Source organism: Pristiophorus japonicus, chromosome 9 (genome assembly GCF_044704955.1).
Source record: "Pristiophorus japonicus isolate sPriJap1 chromosome 9, sPriJap1.hap1, whole genome shotgun sequence".
Classification (NCBI taxonomy): domain Eukaryota; kingdom Metazoa; phylum Chordata; class Chondrichthyes; family Pristiophoridae; genus Pristiophorus; species Pristiophorus japonicus.
In genome coordinates, this window is record NC_091985.1 from 203431107 (window position 1) to 203445766 (window position 14660).

The 14660-nt window shown below is 46.2% G+C and overlaps 1 pseudogene; it reads right to left on the minus strand.

The window, feature by feature from the left end:
* LOC139274067 (zinc finger protein 850-like) overlaps positions 1 to 14660 on the minus strand; it is a 113603-nt pseudogene that overhangs the window by 73609 nt on the left and 25334 nt on the right.

Sequence of the window (14660 nt, forward strand, 5' to 3'; positions counted from 1 at the left end):
ATTAATCACACGGCCAATTTTTGTATCGTCTGCAAACTTTTTAATCATGCACCCCTACATTCAAGTATAATTTATTGATGTATACCACAAACAGCAAGAGACCCAGTACTGAGCCCTGTGGAACCCCACTGGAAACAGTCTTCCAGTCACAAAAACACCAGTTGACCATTACCCTTTGCTTCCTGTCCATGAGCCAATTTTGGATCCAACTTGCCACCTTCCCTTGGATCCCACGGCGTTTACTTTTCTGACCAGTCTGCAATGTGGAAACTTGTCGACGGCCTTGGCCAAGGGCAGGGGAGTGGGACTTGCTGAGGTGCTCTTGCAGAGAGCTGGCACAGGGTCAACAGGCCGCATAGCCCTCTTCCGTGCTGTAACCATTCTATGATTCTATGGGAAGATCCTTGTAGACTACATCAAATGCGCTCATTGACCTTCCTTGTTACCTCCTCAAAACATTCAATCAAGTTAGACACGACCTTCCCATAACAAATCCATGCGTACTGTTCTTGATTAATCGATACCTTTCTAAATGACAATTAATACTGTCCCTCAGAAATTCTTACATCAATTTTCTCACCACCGAGGTTAGGCTGACTGGCCTGTAATTACTCGGTCTATCCGTTTCTCCCTTTTTAAATAACAGTATAACGTTAGCAGTCCTCGGCACCACACCAGTAGCCAGAGAGGATTGAAAATGATGGTTAGAACCTCTGCTATTTTCTCCCTTGCTTCTCCTAACTGCCTGGAATACACTTCATCTGGGCCTGGGGATTTATCCACTTTCAAAAGATGCTACCCTTAATACTATCTCTCTCACTATATTTATCTCACCTAATATTTCACACTCCTCCTCCTTAACTACATTGTCTGCATCGATCCTCTCTTTTGCAATATATTCATTAAGAACCATTCCCACATCTTCCGTCTTCACACACAACCTTCTTTGTTGGTCTCCTACTCTTTCTTTAGTTATCCTCTTGCTCTTAATGTATTTATAAAACATCTTTGGGTTTTCTTTGACTTTACTTGCCAATATTTTTTCATGCTCTCCTAATTTCCTTTTTAGTTTCACCCCTGCACTTTCTATACTCGTCTCGGGTTTCTGCAGTATTGCGCTCTCGGTATCTGACATAAGCTTCCCTTTTTTGCCTTATCAAAACCTTTATGCCCCTTGATATCCAGGGGACTCTAGATTTGGGAGTCCCACCCTTTTTCTTGTGGGAACATATTTGGTCTGAACCCTCAGGATCTCCTCCTTGAATGCCTCCCACTGCTCTGACATTTCAAGTAGTTGTTTCCAGTCCACTTTTGCTAATTCACATCTCAGCCTATTAAAATTGGCCTTTCCCCCAATCGAGAACTTTTACTCTTTGTCTACTTTTGTCCTTTTCCATAACTACCCTAAATCTAACTGAGTTATGATCACTACCACCAAAATACTCTCCCACTGATACCCCTTCCACCTGCCCAGCTTCATTCCCTGAAACTAAATCCCTCACTTGTTGGGCTTGCTAGGTACTGGCTAAAAAAGTTCTCCTGAAAGCATTTTAAGAATTCTGCTCCCACTATACCTTTCACATTGATTCCATCCCAGTTAATGTTAGGGTAGTTGAAATGCCCTACTCTTATTGCCCTATTATTTTTGCACTTCTCAGAAATATGCCGACATATTTGCTCGTCTATCTCCTTCTGTCTATTTGGGGGTCCCAGCAGTGTAACTTTCCCTTTACATGATGTTTGGTTTGCACTTCCTATCTATAAATGCTCCACTTCTAAAACCCTGTAGTGAGTTTAGAAAGGGGTAACAAGGAGAATGTTGCCTCGTGTCCCCCTTTCCCTGCCCAGGGGCAGTGAAGCTGATTTTCAGGCCCCAGCTGCTGCACAGGTTGGTTGAAAGTATCAACAGTAATGGCGGCTGCAATACCCACAAGCCCCCACGTTCCAGCCGCCATGCTAAGTTGTCGCTGACAACACAAATGTGCCATTATCGATGGAACTTTTTCGGTGCCGTGCATGCTCACTTTCACATGGTCCATCTCTGACTCTTCCCTTCCCTTCCTCGACTTCTCTGTCTCCATTTCTAGGGACAGGCTATCGACAAACATCCACTATAAGCCCACTGACTCCCACAGCTACCTGGACTACACTTCTCCCACCCCACTTCCTGTAAGGACTCCATTCCATTCTCCCAGTTTCTCTTGTCTCCGTTGCATCTGTTCTGATGATGCCACCTTCCTTACTAGTGTTTCTGATAAGTTTTCCTTTTTCCTCAACCGAGGATTCCCTCGACCGTGTCCGTTCTATTTCCCGCACCTCTGCTCTCACCCCTTCCCCTCCCTCTCAGAACCACGACAGGGTTCCCCTTGTCCTCACCTTTCACCCCACCAGCCTCAACAGATCATCCTCTGCCATGTCTGCCACCTCCAGCGTGATCCCACCACTAATCATATCTTCCCCTCCCCTCTCAGCATTCTGAAGGGACCGCTCCCTCCACAACACCCTGGTCCACTCCACAAGCATCCCCAACACCCCCTCCCCTTCCCACGGCACCTTCCCGTGCAAGCACAGCAGATGCAACACCTGCCCTTTTCCCTCCTCCTTTCTCACTATCCAGGGGCCCAAACACTCCTTCCAGGTGAAACAGCGATTTTCTTGTGCTTTTTGCAATTTCGTATACTGTATTCATGATCACGATGCATAGGATTATATAGGATATACGGCACAGAAACAGGCCATTCGACCCCAGCAGACCATGCCGCTGTTTATGCTCCACTCCCATCTTTCCTTATCTAAATCTATCAGCATAACCCTCTATTCCCTTCTCCCTCATATGCTTGTCTAGCCTCCCCTTAAATGCATCTATACTATTCGCTTCAACCACTCCCTGTGGTAGCGAGTTCCACATTCTCACCACTCTCTGGGTAAAGGATTTTCTGAATTCCCTATTGGATTTCCTGGTGACTATCTTATATTAATAGCCTCTAGTTATGCTCTTCCCCACAAGTGGAAACATTCTCTCTATCCACCCTATCAAAAATGTTCAGAATTTTAAAGATCTTTATTATGTCATCCCTCAGCCGCCTTTTTTCAAGAGAAAAGAGACCCAGCCTGTTCATCCTTTCCTGATGTGTATACTCTCGCATTTCTGGTATCATCCTTGTAAATCTTCTCTGCACCCTCTGCAGTGCCTCTATATCCTTTCTACAATATGGCGACCAGAACTGTACGCAGTACTGTGTGTGGTCTAAGCAAGGTTCAATACAGGTTTAGCATAATTTCCCTATTTTTCAATTCTATACCTCCAGAAATAAACCCGAGTGCTTTGTTTGCATTTAAATGGCCTTGCTAACCTGGGTCACAACTTTTTGTAATTTGTGTACTTGTACTCCGAGATCCCTTTGTTCCCCTACCCCGCCCTTCTCACACCCTTCATAAAATAAATGAATTCCCTCTTCTTCCTACTAAAATATAATACAGGTACAACGTCTGAAATCCAGCAACCTCGGGACTGAATCCGTGCCGGTTTTTGCCTTTTACCAGATTTCGGACCTCGCTGTTGGCGCTCCTCACTGGCCACCGATTCATGCCGCCCGCGGCCCCCGGCACTGTGTTTTTTACCGGTTTCCTCGTCCCTCGCCGCCCGATGTTGCCATCTTGGCCGCCTCAAAAATGGCCAGTTTTCGGATAATTACGGCTTTCAGAATTCCGGATTCAGGACATTGCACCTGTACCTCACATTTATCCGTGCTAAACTTCATTTGCCAAATATATGCCCATTCTGCAAGTTTAGTAATGTCCTCCTGTAATTTGTTGCAGTCCTCCTATCTTCCCCCAATTTGGTGTCATCCACAGATTTGGAAATTGTGTTTTTGGTTTCAAATATAAATTGTTATTATAAATTGTGAACAGCAGTGGTCCCAGCAATGATCCTTGTGGGACACCACTACCCCATTCTGCCACTGTGAATAGCTATCCTTTACCCCTATTCTCTGCTTTCTGTCTTGAAGCCAGATTTCTATCCATTCTGCTGCTTGTCCCCTGACTCTGCATTCTCTGACCTTGTTCATCAGTCTATTATGGTGTACATTATCGAAGGCCTTTTGAAAATCTAGATAAATTACATCAACTACATTATCATTGTCTACTCTCTTACCTCTTCAAAAAATTCAATGTTGATCAAGCAAGACTTTCCCTTTTGAAATCCATGCTGACTATTCATAATATATTTTGAGAAACATAGACATAGAAAACATAGAAAAATAGGTGCAGGAGTAGGCCATTCGGCCCTTCGAGCCTGCACCACCATTCAATAAGATCATGGCTGATCATTCACCTCAGTACCCCTTTCCTGCTTTCTTTCCATACCCCATGATCCCTTTAGTCATAAGGGCCATATCTAACTCCCTCTTGAATATATCTAATGAACTGGCATCAACAACTCTCTGCGGTAGAGAATTCCACAGGTTAACAACTCTCTGAGTGAAGAAGTTTCTCCTCATCTCAGACCTAAATGGCTTACCCCTTATCCTTCGACTGTGTCCCCTGGTTCTGGACTTCCCCAACATTGGGAACATTCTTCCTGCATCTAACCTGTCCAGTCCTGTCAGAATTTTATATGTTTCTATGAGATCCCCTCTCATCCTTCTGAACTCCAGTGAATACAGGCCCAGATGATCCAGTCTCTCATCATATGTCAGTCCAGCCATCCCGGGAATTAGTCTGGTGAACCTTCGCTGCACTCCCTCAATAGCAAGAACGTCCTTCCTCAGGTTAGGAGACCAAAACTGAACACAATATTCCAGGTGAGGCCTCACCAAGGCCCTGTACAACTGCAGTAAGACCTCCCTGCTCCTATACTCAAATCCCCTAGCTATGAAGGCCAACATACCATTTGCCTTCTGCACCACCTGCTGTATCTGCATGGCAACTTTCAATGACTGATGTTCTTCTATTTTTTCCTTTAGCAGGGTATCCATTATTTTTCCTACCTCCGATGTTAAACTGCCTGGTCTATAATTATCTGGACATGTTCTGTCCCCTTTCTTAAATATAGCTATTACATTAGCTATCCGCCAGTCATCTGGCACTACACCTTTTTCTAACGAATTACTAAACATGTATAGTAATGCCTTTTCTATCTTTTCCCTAGATTATTTTAAAATGCGTGGGTGCAATCCATCCGGACCAGGGGTTTTATCCTCTTTGAGCTTGATTAGTTTATTTAATATATCCCCTTTTTTAATTTAAATGCACTTATCTAATTTCTAATCTCATCATCCAATGTCATGTCCACCTGTTCTATCTCCCTGGTAAATACTGAAGCGAAATAATTATTTAATATTGCTGCCGTCTCTCCACCGTTACCTATGGTATTATCCTGTCTATCCCTTAATGGCTCTAATCCCATCCCAGCCTTCCGTATTTTATTGATGTGCCTGTAAAATATTTTACTATTTTGTTATTTAGCTGGTTCTGATTTGTCCCCATTTTTGAAAATGGGAACTACGTGCGCTATCTTCCAATTTTAGGCAACAATCCCTGACTCTGTTGAGCTGTTGAGAATACGGGCAAGGCGCTAACTCCTGGAGGCCCCACTCCATGAGCCTACAACCTTCAGCGGGGTCAGTGGTGGAGTTCCGCAGTGGGAGTGATCCCAGAGTAACTGTCGGGATCACACACCCGTGGAGGTTCCGGGTTGTGTATTTTTAGTTATCCTGGTGTCTAACTTGCACACATCACTAAAACAGGGAATTCCTGAAAACACACTGCAGGTCCTTTATTTGGAGATAAAATGTCTTGTTGTATAATTGTACTAGCAGTTAACAGGCTCCTGTGAACTTCTCCGTCTGCTATTTTAATGCAGACTTTAACCAATTTATTTTAAACAGATTTGTTTTAAATGTGTTAATGCCTGCCTTAAAATGGTAGACTCAGGACTGTCCCACAAACACATTAAATCTTCCTAGAATAATTACCACAGTCATCTTTATACTGGAAACATAAACCTGCCGTTCCACTTTCAGTCAGGACCAAATCGCAGTTTTACACCAATCTCTGATTGGACAGCACGTTCCCAGCATTCACCGTTGTTCTTCCCGACTCTAAACACTATTGTAAAGGAGCCTTCTGTTCCATGCCCAGGAACTCTGAACCATGGACGAGACGGCTGGAACACTTTTCTTATACACCTCAAGATTACCTCGCACGGCGACTTTGCTGTCAGTGAAGAGAGCTGAGAAAGACCAAAGTGCCATTTGCTCCTCTCAGTGTGGCTCTGAAGGACTGTGTCCAGGCTGAAGTTCTGTTCCCGCCGTACAATCCTCCCCCCAGATTGTTCTCTCTGAGCTCCAGCCATGTGATGCTAAACACTCAGGTGGGAAAGTCAAAAATCTACAGCAAAGCTGATTTATTTGACTTCTATCCAGAATATCCTGGCCACCTACTCATCATCTTCTTCTTTTGTATAGCAGTAGCAAAGCAAATCAAATGTCAATATCTAAGTTGGATATCCAGGCCAAAGCTTCCTGTGTATCAGTGTGGATATCTTGTAGGCTGCCTGCGAATGTCCTCTGATGGCAGTGGGAAGAATAGAGAGGAGCAAATTTGCAGGGAAATTACAGAGAGGTGCAAGAACTATAGAGTAGTGATAACAGGGACTTCAATTATCTTAATATAGACTGGGATAGTAATAATGTAAAGGGCAGAGAGGGGGAAGAATTTCAAAAGCATGTTCAGGTGAACTTTCTTGATCAGTATGTTTTCGGCCCAATGAGGAAGGAGGTATTGCTGGATCTGGTCCTGGAGAATGAGGTGGGTCAAGTGGAGCATGTTTCACTAGGGGAACATTTAGGGAACAGTGATCGTAGTATCCTAATGTTTTGGTTAGCTATGAAAAAGAACAGAGAGCAATCTATAGTCAAAATACTTAATTGGAGGAAAGCCAATTTCAGTGGGATGAGAATGGATCTGGCCCAGGTAAATTAGAATCAAAGCTTGGCAGGCAAAACTGTAATTGAACAATGGAGATGGTTCGGACAAGTGTGGATTAATTAAGGAAAGCCAACATGGATTTGTTAAAGGCAAATCGTGTTGAAATAATTTGATTGAGATTTTTGATGAGGTGACAGAGACAGATGATCAGGGCAAAGTGGTTGATGATCTGTACATGGACTTCCAATTTGTTTGTTAAAGTTCCACATTATAGGCTTGACAGCAAAGTTGAAGCCCATGGAATAAAAGGGACAGTGGCAGCATGGATACAAAACTGGTTAAGTGACAGGAAAGAGAGAGTAGTGGTGAATGGTATACAGTGGTGTTCCCCATAGGTCGGTACAAGAACCACTGCTTTTCCTGATGTATATTAATGATTTGGACTTGGATGTAGAGGGCGGTATTTCAAAATTTGCAGATGACTCAAAACTTGGAAGTCTAGTGAACAGTGAGGAGGATGGTGATAAACTTCAAGAGATCATAGACAGGCTGGTGCAATTGGTGGACACTTGGCAGATGAAGTTTAACACACAAAAGTGCAAAATGATACATTTTGGGGGGAAGAATGAGAAGAGGCAACATAAATGAAAGGGTATATTTTGAGAGGGGGTGGGTGCAGGAACAGGGAGACCTGCTGGTATATGTGCACAAATTATTGAAGTTGACAGGGCAAGATGAGAAAGCAGTTTACAAAGTATAGGGGATCCTGGGCTTTATAATTTGAGACGTAGAGTATAAAAGCAAGGAAGTTATGATGAACTTTTATAAAACACTGGTTCAGCCACAATTGGAATATTGTGTCTAATTCTGGGCACCACACTTTAGGAAGGATGTGAAAGCTTTAGAGAGGGTTCAGAAAAGATTTACAAGAATGGTTCCAGGGAAGAGTGACTTCAGTCACGTGGCTAGACTGGAGAAGTTGTGGCTGCTCTCCTTAGAGCAGAGAAGATTGAGAGGAGAATTGATAGAGGTGTTCGAAATCATGAGGGGTCTGGACAGAGTGGATAAAGAGAAACTGTTCACATTGGCCGAAGAATCGAGAACCAGAGGACACAGAGTTAAGGTGATTGGGCAGAGGAACCAAAGGCGACATGAGGAAAAACTTTTTAATGCAGCGATTGGCTAGGATCTGGCCTGAAAGAGTGGTGGAGGAAGATTCAATCGTGGCTTTCAAAAGGGAATTGGATAAGTACCTGAAAGAAATATATGTGCAGGGCCATGGGGAAAGGGCGAGGGAGTGGGACAAGCTGAAATGCTCCTGCACAGGTACAGGCTTGATGGGCTAAATGGCCTCCTTCTGTGCTGTAAGAATTCTATGATTAAACTCCAGCCCAGTTACAGGAGTTATTAACATCAGAAGAAACAAAGCCTAACTATCAGAATGAACAGCAGCAATAACAGCAGAATCCAACCCCTGCAGTCACTTGTGAACTTGCTGGTGTGTCAGCAGGTGGTATGACCGAGTGAATACCTTCCCACACTCAGAGCAGTTGAATGGCCTCTCCCCAGTGTCAGTGCGCTGGTGTACAGTGAGTCCAGATGATCGCCTGAACCCAGTCCTGCAGTGAGAGCACCTGAATGGACTATTGTCAGTGTGAACACGTTGATGACAGCTCAGTTCCCTGGAAGTTTTATAACACTTCCCACAGTCCGAGCATTTAAAAGGTCTATCCTCAGTGTGAACTCGCTGATGATTTTCCAGCTCAGATGGGTAATTGAATCACTTCCCACAGACCCCACATTTACACGGTTTCTCCCCGGTGTGACTGCATTTGTGTTTCGCCAGGCCAGAGGATCGACTGAAGCCCCGTCCACACAACAAACATGTACACGGTTTCTCCCCGCTGTCAACGCTGCTTTTTGATTCCATGTTCAAAGACTAGTGATAGTTAGGTCATGATGACACGAGTGACTGTCAGATCTTGATGTGATGTTTGGGTTGAGCTTCGCGTCTGCAAATCCTCCACTTCTAATGCCCTGGGAAATGAATATAAAACAGGAAAAAGGGAGTATGAGAGAGAAAAAATGAATGGCAGGTTGTGAAATTGAGCTGAGTGAATCTGGTCATTTATGGGGTCGCACTATAAAAAAGTGACCACCATTGGCGGAAGGGTCGAGAACCAGAGGACATAGATTCAAGGTGCTTGGCAAAAGAACCAAAGGTGACATAAGAAAAAAAATTTTTACGCAGCGAGTGGTTAGGATCTGGAATGCACGGCCTGAAAGGGTGGTGGAGGCAGACTCAACTGTGGCTTTCAAAAGGGAATTGAATAATTATCTAAAATAAAACTATTTGTAGGGCCACGGGGAAAGGATTGGGGAGTGGAACTTGCTGAAGTGCTCTTGCAAAGAGTCAGCATGGGCTCGACGGGCTGAATGGTCTCCTTCCGCGCTGTAACCATTCTATGATTCTAACATCTCCAAGTTCCCCTCCAAGTCACACACCATCCTGAATCAGACATATATTGCCATTCCAGGTACTCCCTATCTAACTGTGGGAGCAAATGCGGACTGCAGCAATCAACGGGAAACTGGGGAGTGGCAATATATTGCCAGTGACTGCCACATCCAAAGAATAAATTAAAACAAATCTGTATATGTAAAAAGGATGTAAAGCCTCTGCAGAAATACTTAATCCTAAAACTCTTTTCTATTGTGCACAGTGTCTGTTTAACAATCTAATCTCCCCCAGAACCCATCACCCCGGACAGCCCCACATGGGCAATTGTTGGTCCCACTGGGCCCAGGGCCCAGAGCCCACCTCCCCGGACAGCCCCACATGGGGAATTGTTGGCCCCACTGGGCCCAGAGCCCACCTCCCCGGACAGCCCCACATGGGCAATTGTTGGTCCCACTGGGCCCAGAGCCCACCTCCCCGGACAGCCCCACATGGGCAATTGTTGGTCCCACTGGGCCCAGAAGTACCTGGGGTGAAACCCAGCAGCTTCTACTCCACCCCGACTCCCGCTCAAACTGCTGCAACAAACAGAGCCCCACAGGAGGCCCGGCAGCGCCTCCTACCCGCACCGAGTGCCCACCCCTGGACAGAGCGGCCTGCAATTGCTGGGCCTGCTGTATAAATACAAAGTGTTGTTGTCCTTGTGTGGGGGAGCCTCTCACTGTCCCCGGGCGGGTGGGCTCTGACTCGGGCCTGAGATCCGCACTTGGTGTTGCTGAGGCCGCGCTCAGTTTCCAGGAGCCGCACCGTGCATGCTCCACGCAGGGAGACGGTCTCCGGGCAGCAGCCCTTCACGCGCCTGCACGTTATGCCCCCACTGATGGAGATAGGGCCTATTCAACCACGCGGAGCCCTCTGCGTAAGGACATCCGCCATAATCGCTTTTTGCTCTAGCAACACTGAAAGAAGTTAATTTGGAGCGGAGACATGCTGTGTAATCGGGCGCAAACGCTCCTGCACAGCCCAGACATCACTTGTTTCCCACTTGGCATGAGATGAATATATTAATTGTAACAATTGATTTGATTTTAAATAATTTAGATTACATATTGAACCATGATTCTCTAATTGTATTTCCCAACTCAGATTCAACTCCTCGTTTATTTTCTTCCTCTCAACTAGACAGGTGTTGAAAAGATCATTCAGTTCCCTCTTTCCATGTCACTGTTAGTTAAAGATACAGAGGTTGATTGATTGTGGAAAACAGTGACTGGGCCCCCCACCCCCCATCCCCATCATGCAGCACCTTCAGTATTGACCCACAAGCTCAGAATTACTACTTGGCAAGGTACTGGAGGACAAACAGTGACTGGGACTAAACGCCAGCATCACGCAACAAGTTCAGAAGTGAAATGGAGAAAAATCAGAAATGTGATGAATCTGGATTTTAAACAGCTAGGATGTGACGAGGAGGGTGTTATGCTCATAATAAATGGTCAGACCGAGTACTGTGTGTAATGAGCAAGTGTGACCGTAGCTCCTTTACTGTAGTTCCAGAATGCAGGCACCTCGTGGGTGGCCTGTTTATATACTGTGCTCCCAAGGGATGCTGGGATCCCTTGGGACTCCCAAAAGGTAGGCCCTCTGGTGGACAGGTATGATGCAGGTTACAAGGTGTTAAATACATAACATCACTTCCCCGTAAAGTCAACAATATACACTTATTAACAAGGTGAGACGATCTGGGGCTTTGCGTTCCCTTGTCAATCGTCTCGGTACAAATACTGGTGTGGTTGGGTTGGTCAGTTCTTCATTGGGCTGTTGGGCAGCCAGCCTTGCCGGGCTGCTGGGGATGATGAGTTCTGTTTCGTGGTCAACTTGATGTCAGTTACCACGTGTGTGTATGTGTTGGAAGGTCAAAGTTGGTGGTGTCCTCTTCAGGTTGTACGTAGCTGGTGAACTGCAGCTTAATTTGGTCCAAGTGTTTTCTGTGCATTTGTCCATTGGTCAGTTTGACCTGAAACACCCGACTCCCCACTTTGGCTGTGACTATGCCAGCAAGTCATTTGGGCCCATGTCCATAATTGAGCATAAACACAGGATCATTGATCTCAATATCGCATGACAAGTTTGCGCAGTCATGGTACACACTTTGTTGAGGCCGCTTGTCCTCCACGTGATCATGTAGATCAGGGTGGACCAGTGAGAGCCTTGTTTTAAGCACCCTTTTCATGAGCAGCTCGGCGGGGGAATCCCTGTGAGTGAGTGGGGTTTGGTGCGGTAGCTGAGCAGTACTCGGGACAACTGGGTCTGCAGGGAGCCTTCCGACACGCGTTTCAAACTTTGCTTGATGGGCTGAACTGCCCGTTCTGCCTGGCCATTGGATGAGAGCTTGAACGGCGCAGATGTGACATGTTTGATCCTATTGCAGGTCATGAACTCTTTGAATTCGGCAATGGTGAAGCACGGCCCATTGTCGCTGACTAGGACATTGGGCAGGAAATGCGTGGCAAACATAGCTCGTAGACTTTCAATGGTGGCCGTGGACGTGCTTACACAAATTATTGCACGTTCATTCCACTTTGAGTAAGCATCTACGACAACCAAAAACATTTTGCCTCAGAATGGGCCCGCATAGTCTACATCAATCCTCGACCACGGTTTGGATGTCCAGGACCATAAACTTAGCAGTGCATTTTTCAACTGAGAGCAAGTGTTGCTCTGGTGCACACATGACTCTAAATCTGAGTCGATGCCTGGCCACTAACATGGGATCTGGCTATGACTTTCATCATCACGATGCCTGGGTGGGTGCTGTGCAGTTCACAAATAAATGTGTCTCTGCCTTTCTTGGCCAAAACCACACGATTGCCTCACAAGAGACAGTCCGCCTGCAGGGACAGCTCATCTTTGCATCTGTGGAATGGCTTAATCGCTTCCTGCATCTGCACTGGGACACTGGACCAGCTCCCATGGAGGACACAGCTTTTTTTACCAGGGACAGTAAAGGATCCTGGCTGGTCCAGGTCCTAATCTGGCGGGCCGTAACAGGGGATTTCTCGTTCTCAAATGCCTCCATGACCATAAGCAAGTCCACTGGCTGTGCCATTTCCACCCTGGTGGTGGGCAATGGTAGCCAACTGAAAGCATCTGCGCAGTTCTCTGTGCCCGGTCTGTGGCGAATTACATAGTTGTATGCCGACAACGTGAGCGCCCATCTTTGGATGTGGACAAAGGCATTGGTATTAATCCCTTTGCTCTCCGAGAACAGTGATATGAGCGGCTTGTGGTCAGTTTTAAGCTCGAACTTGAGGCCAAACAAGTACTGGTGCATTTTTTCTACCACATAAATGCACGCCAGAGCCTCTTTTACAACCATGCTGTAGGCCCTTTTGGCCTTGGACAAACTCCTGGATGCATACGCAACCGGTTGCAAAATTCCCGATTCATTAGCCTGTTGTAACACACACCTGACCCCATATGATGATGCATCACAAGCTAACACTAGTAGTTTACATGGATTATACAGGACAAGCAGTTTGTTGGAACACAGTAAATTTCTGTCTTTTTTAAAGACAGCCTCTTGTGAATTCCCCCATACCCAGTCATCTCCCTTGTGCAATAGAGCATTCAGGGGATCTAGCAGGGTGTTTAACTCAGGTAGGAAATTACCGAAGTAGTTAAGGAGTCCCAGGAACGACCGCAGCTCCGTCACGTTCCGTGGTTGTAGCGTGTTCTTGATGGCCTCCGTCTGAGCATCAGTGGGTCTGATGCCATCAGCTACAATCCTCCTTCCTAAGAATTCAACGTCCTGTGCCAGGAAAACACACTTTGAGCATTTCAACCAGAGCCCAACGCAATCCAACTGACTCAGAACCTCCTCCAGATTCTTCAAGTGCTCCATGGTGTCCCGACCTGTACCAATATGTCGTCCTGGAAGACCACTGTGCAAGGAACTGACTTTAGCAGGCTTTCCATGTTTTGCTGGAAGATCGCTGCAGCCGACTGAATCCTGAAGGGGCACCGGTTGTAAATAAACAGACCTTTGTGCGTGCTGATGCAGGTGAGGCCCTTCGAAGACTCCTCCAGCTCCTGCATCATTCCAGCTTGGTGAATGTCTTTCCTCCAGCTAGGGTCGCAAATAGGTCGACTGCCTTGGGTAGCGGGTACTGGTCCTGCAGCGATAAACGGTTAATCATTATTTTATAATCCCCACAAATTATAACCGTACTATCCTTGAGTACCGGAACAATCAGACTGGCCCAGTTGTTGAATTCCACCGGTGTGATGATATCTTCATGTTGCAGCCTGCCCAGCTCGATTTCCACTTTTTCACGCATCATGTACGGTACCACCCGAGCCTTGTGATGGATGGGTCGGGTACCGGGAACCAAATGGATCCGCACTTCCGCCCCTGACAAACTTCCAATGCCTGGCTCAAATAACAAAAGGAATTTGCTTAGAAACTGGGTACATGCAGTGTCGTCGACTGCCGAGAGCGCTCGGATGTCGTCCCAGTTCCAGCGGATTTTTCCCAGCCAGCTTCTGCCAAACAATGTGGGGCCATCCCCTGGCACAATCCACAGCATGAGTTTGTGTACTACTCCATCATAGGAGACTATGACTTCAGCACTACCATTTACAGGGATTAGTTCCTTTGTATAAGTCCTTAGTTTGGTGTGAATGGGGCTGAGCTTTGGCCTGTGTGCCTTATTCCCCGACAGCCTGTCGAAGGCCGTTTTACTAATTATGGACTGGCTTGCCTCTGTGTCCAGCTCCATAGACACAGGAATACCGTTCAGTTCAACTTTCAACATTATTGGTGGGTATTTCGTCATGAACATGTGTATCCCCGTACACCTCTGCCTCCTCCGTACGAGTTTCCAATTCCGTCTGATCCACTGAGGACTGATCTTCCCCTGCAACGTGGTAGTTTGCAGGGTTTGCAGCTCACCTGCACATTCGTTGGAGGTGTCCCATTGTTCTGCAACCATTGCGCACATAGTTCTTAAAGCGGCATTGATGGGGCCAATGATCACCCCCGCAGCGCCAACAGGGTGTTAACTGCCTCGCATTAATAGATGATGGCGGACTCTGGGTCAATTGAGGTCGGGCCACAGCAGCCGGCGTGTACATTCTGCCCTGTACATTTCTGCTCAAAATCGACGTTACTTTATGCACAGTACTGGCCGATACTTCTGCAAAAGCTGCTTGGTGTTGTCGCTGGTGGACATAGAAACATAGAAAATAGGTGCAGGAGTAGGCCATT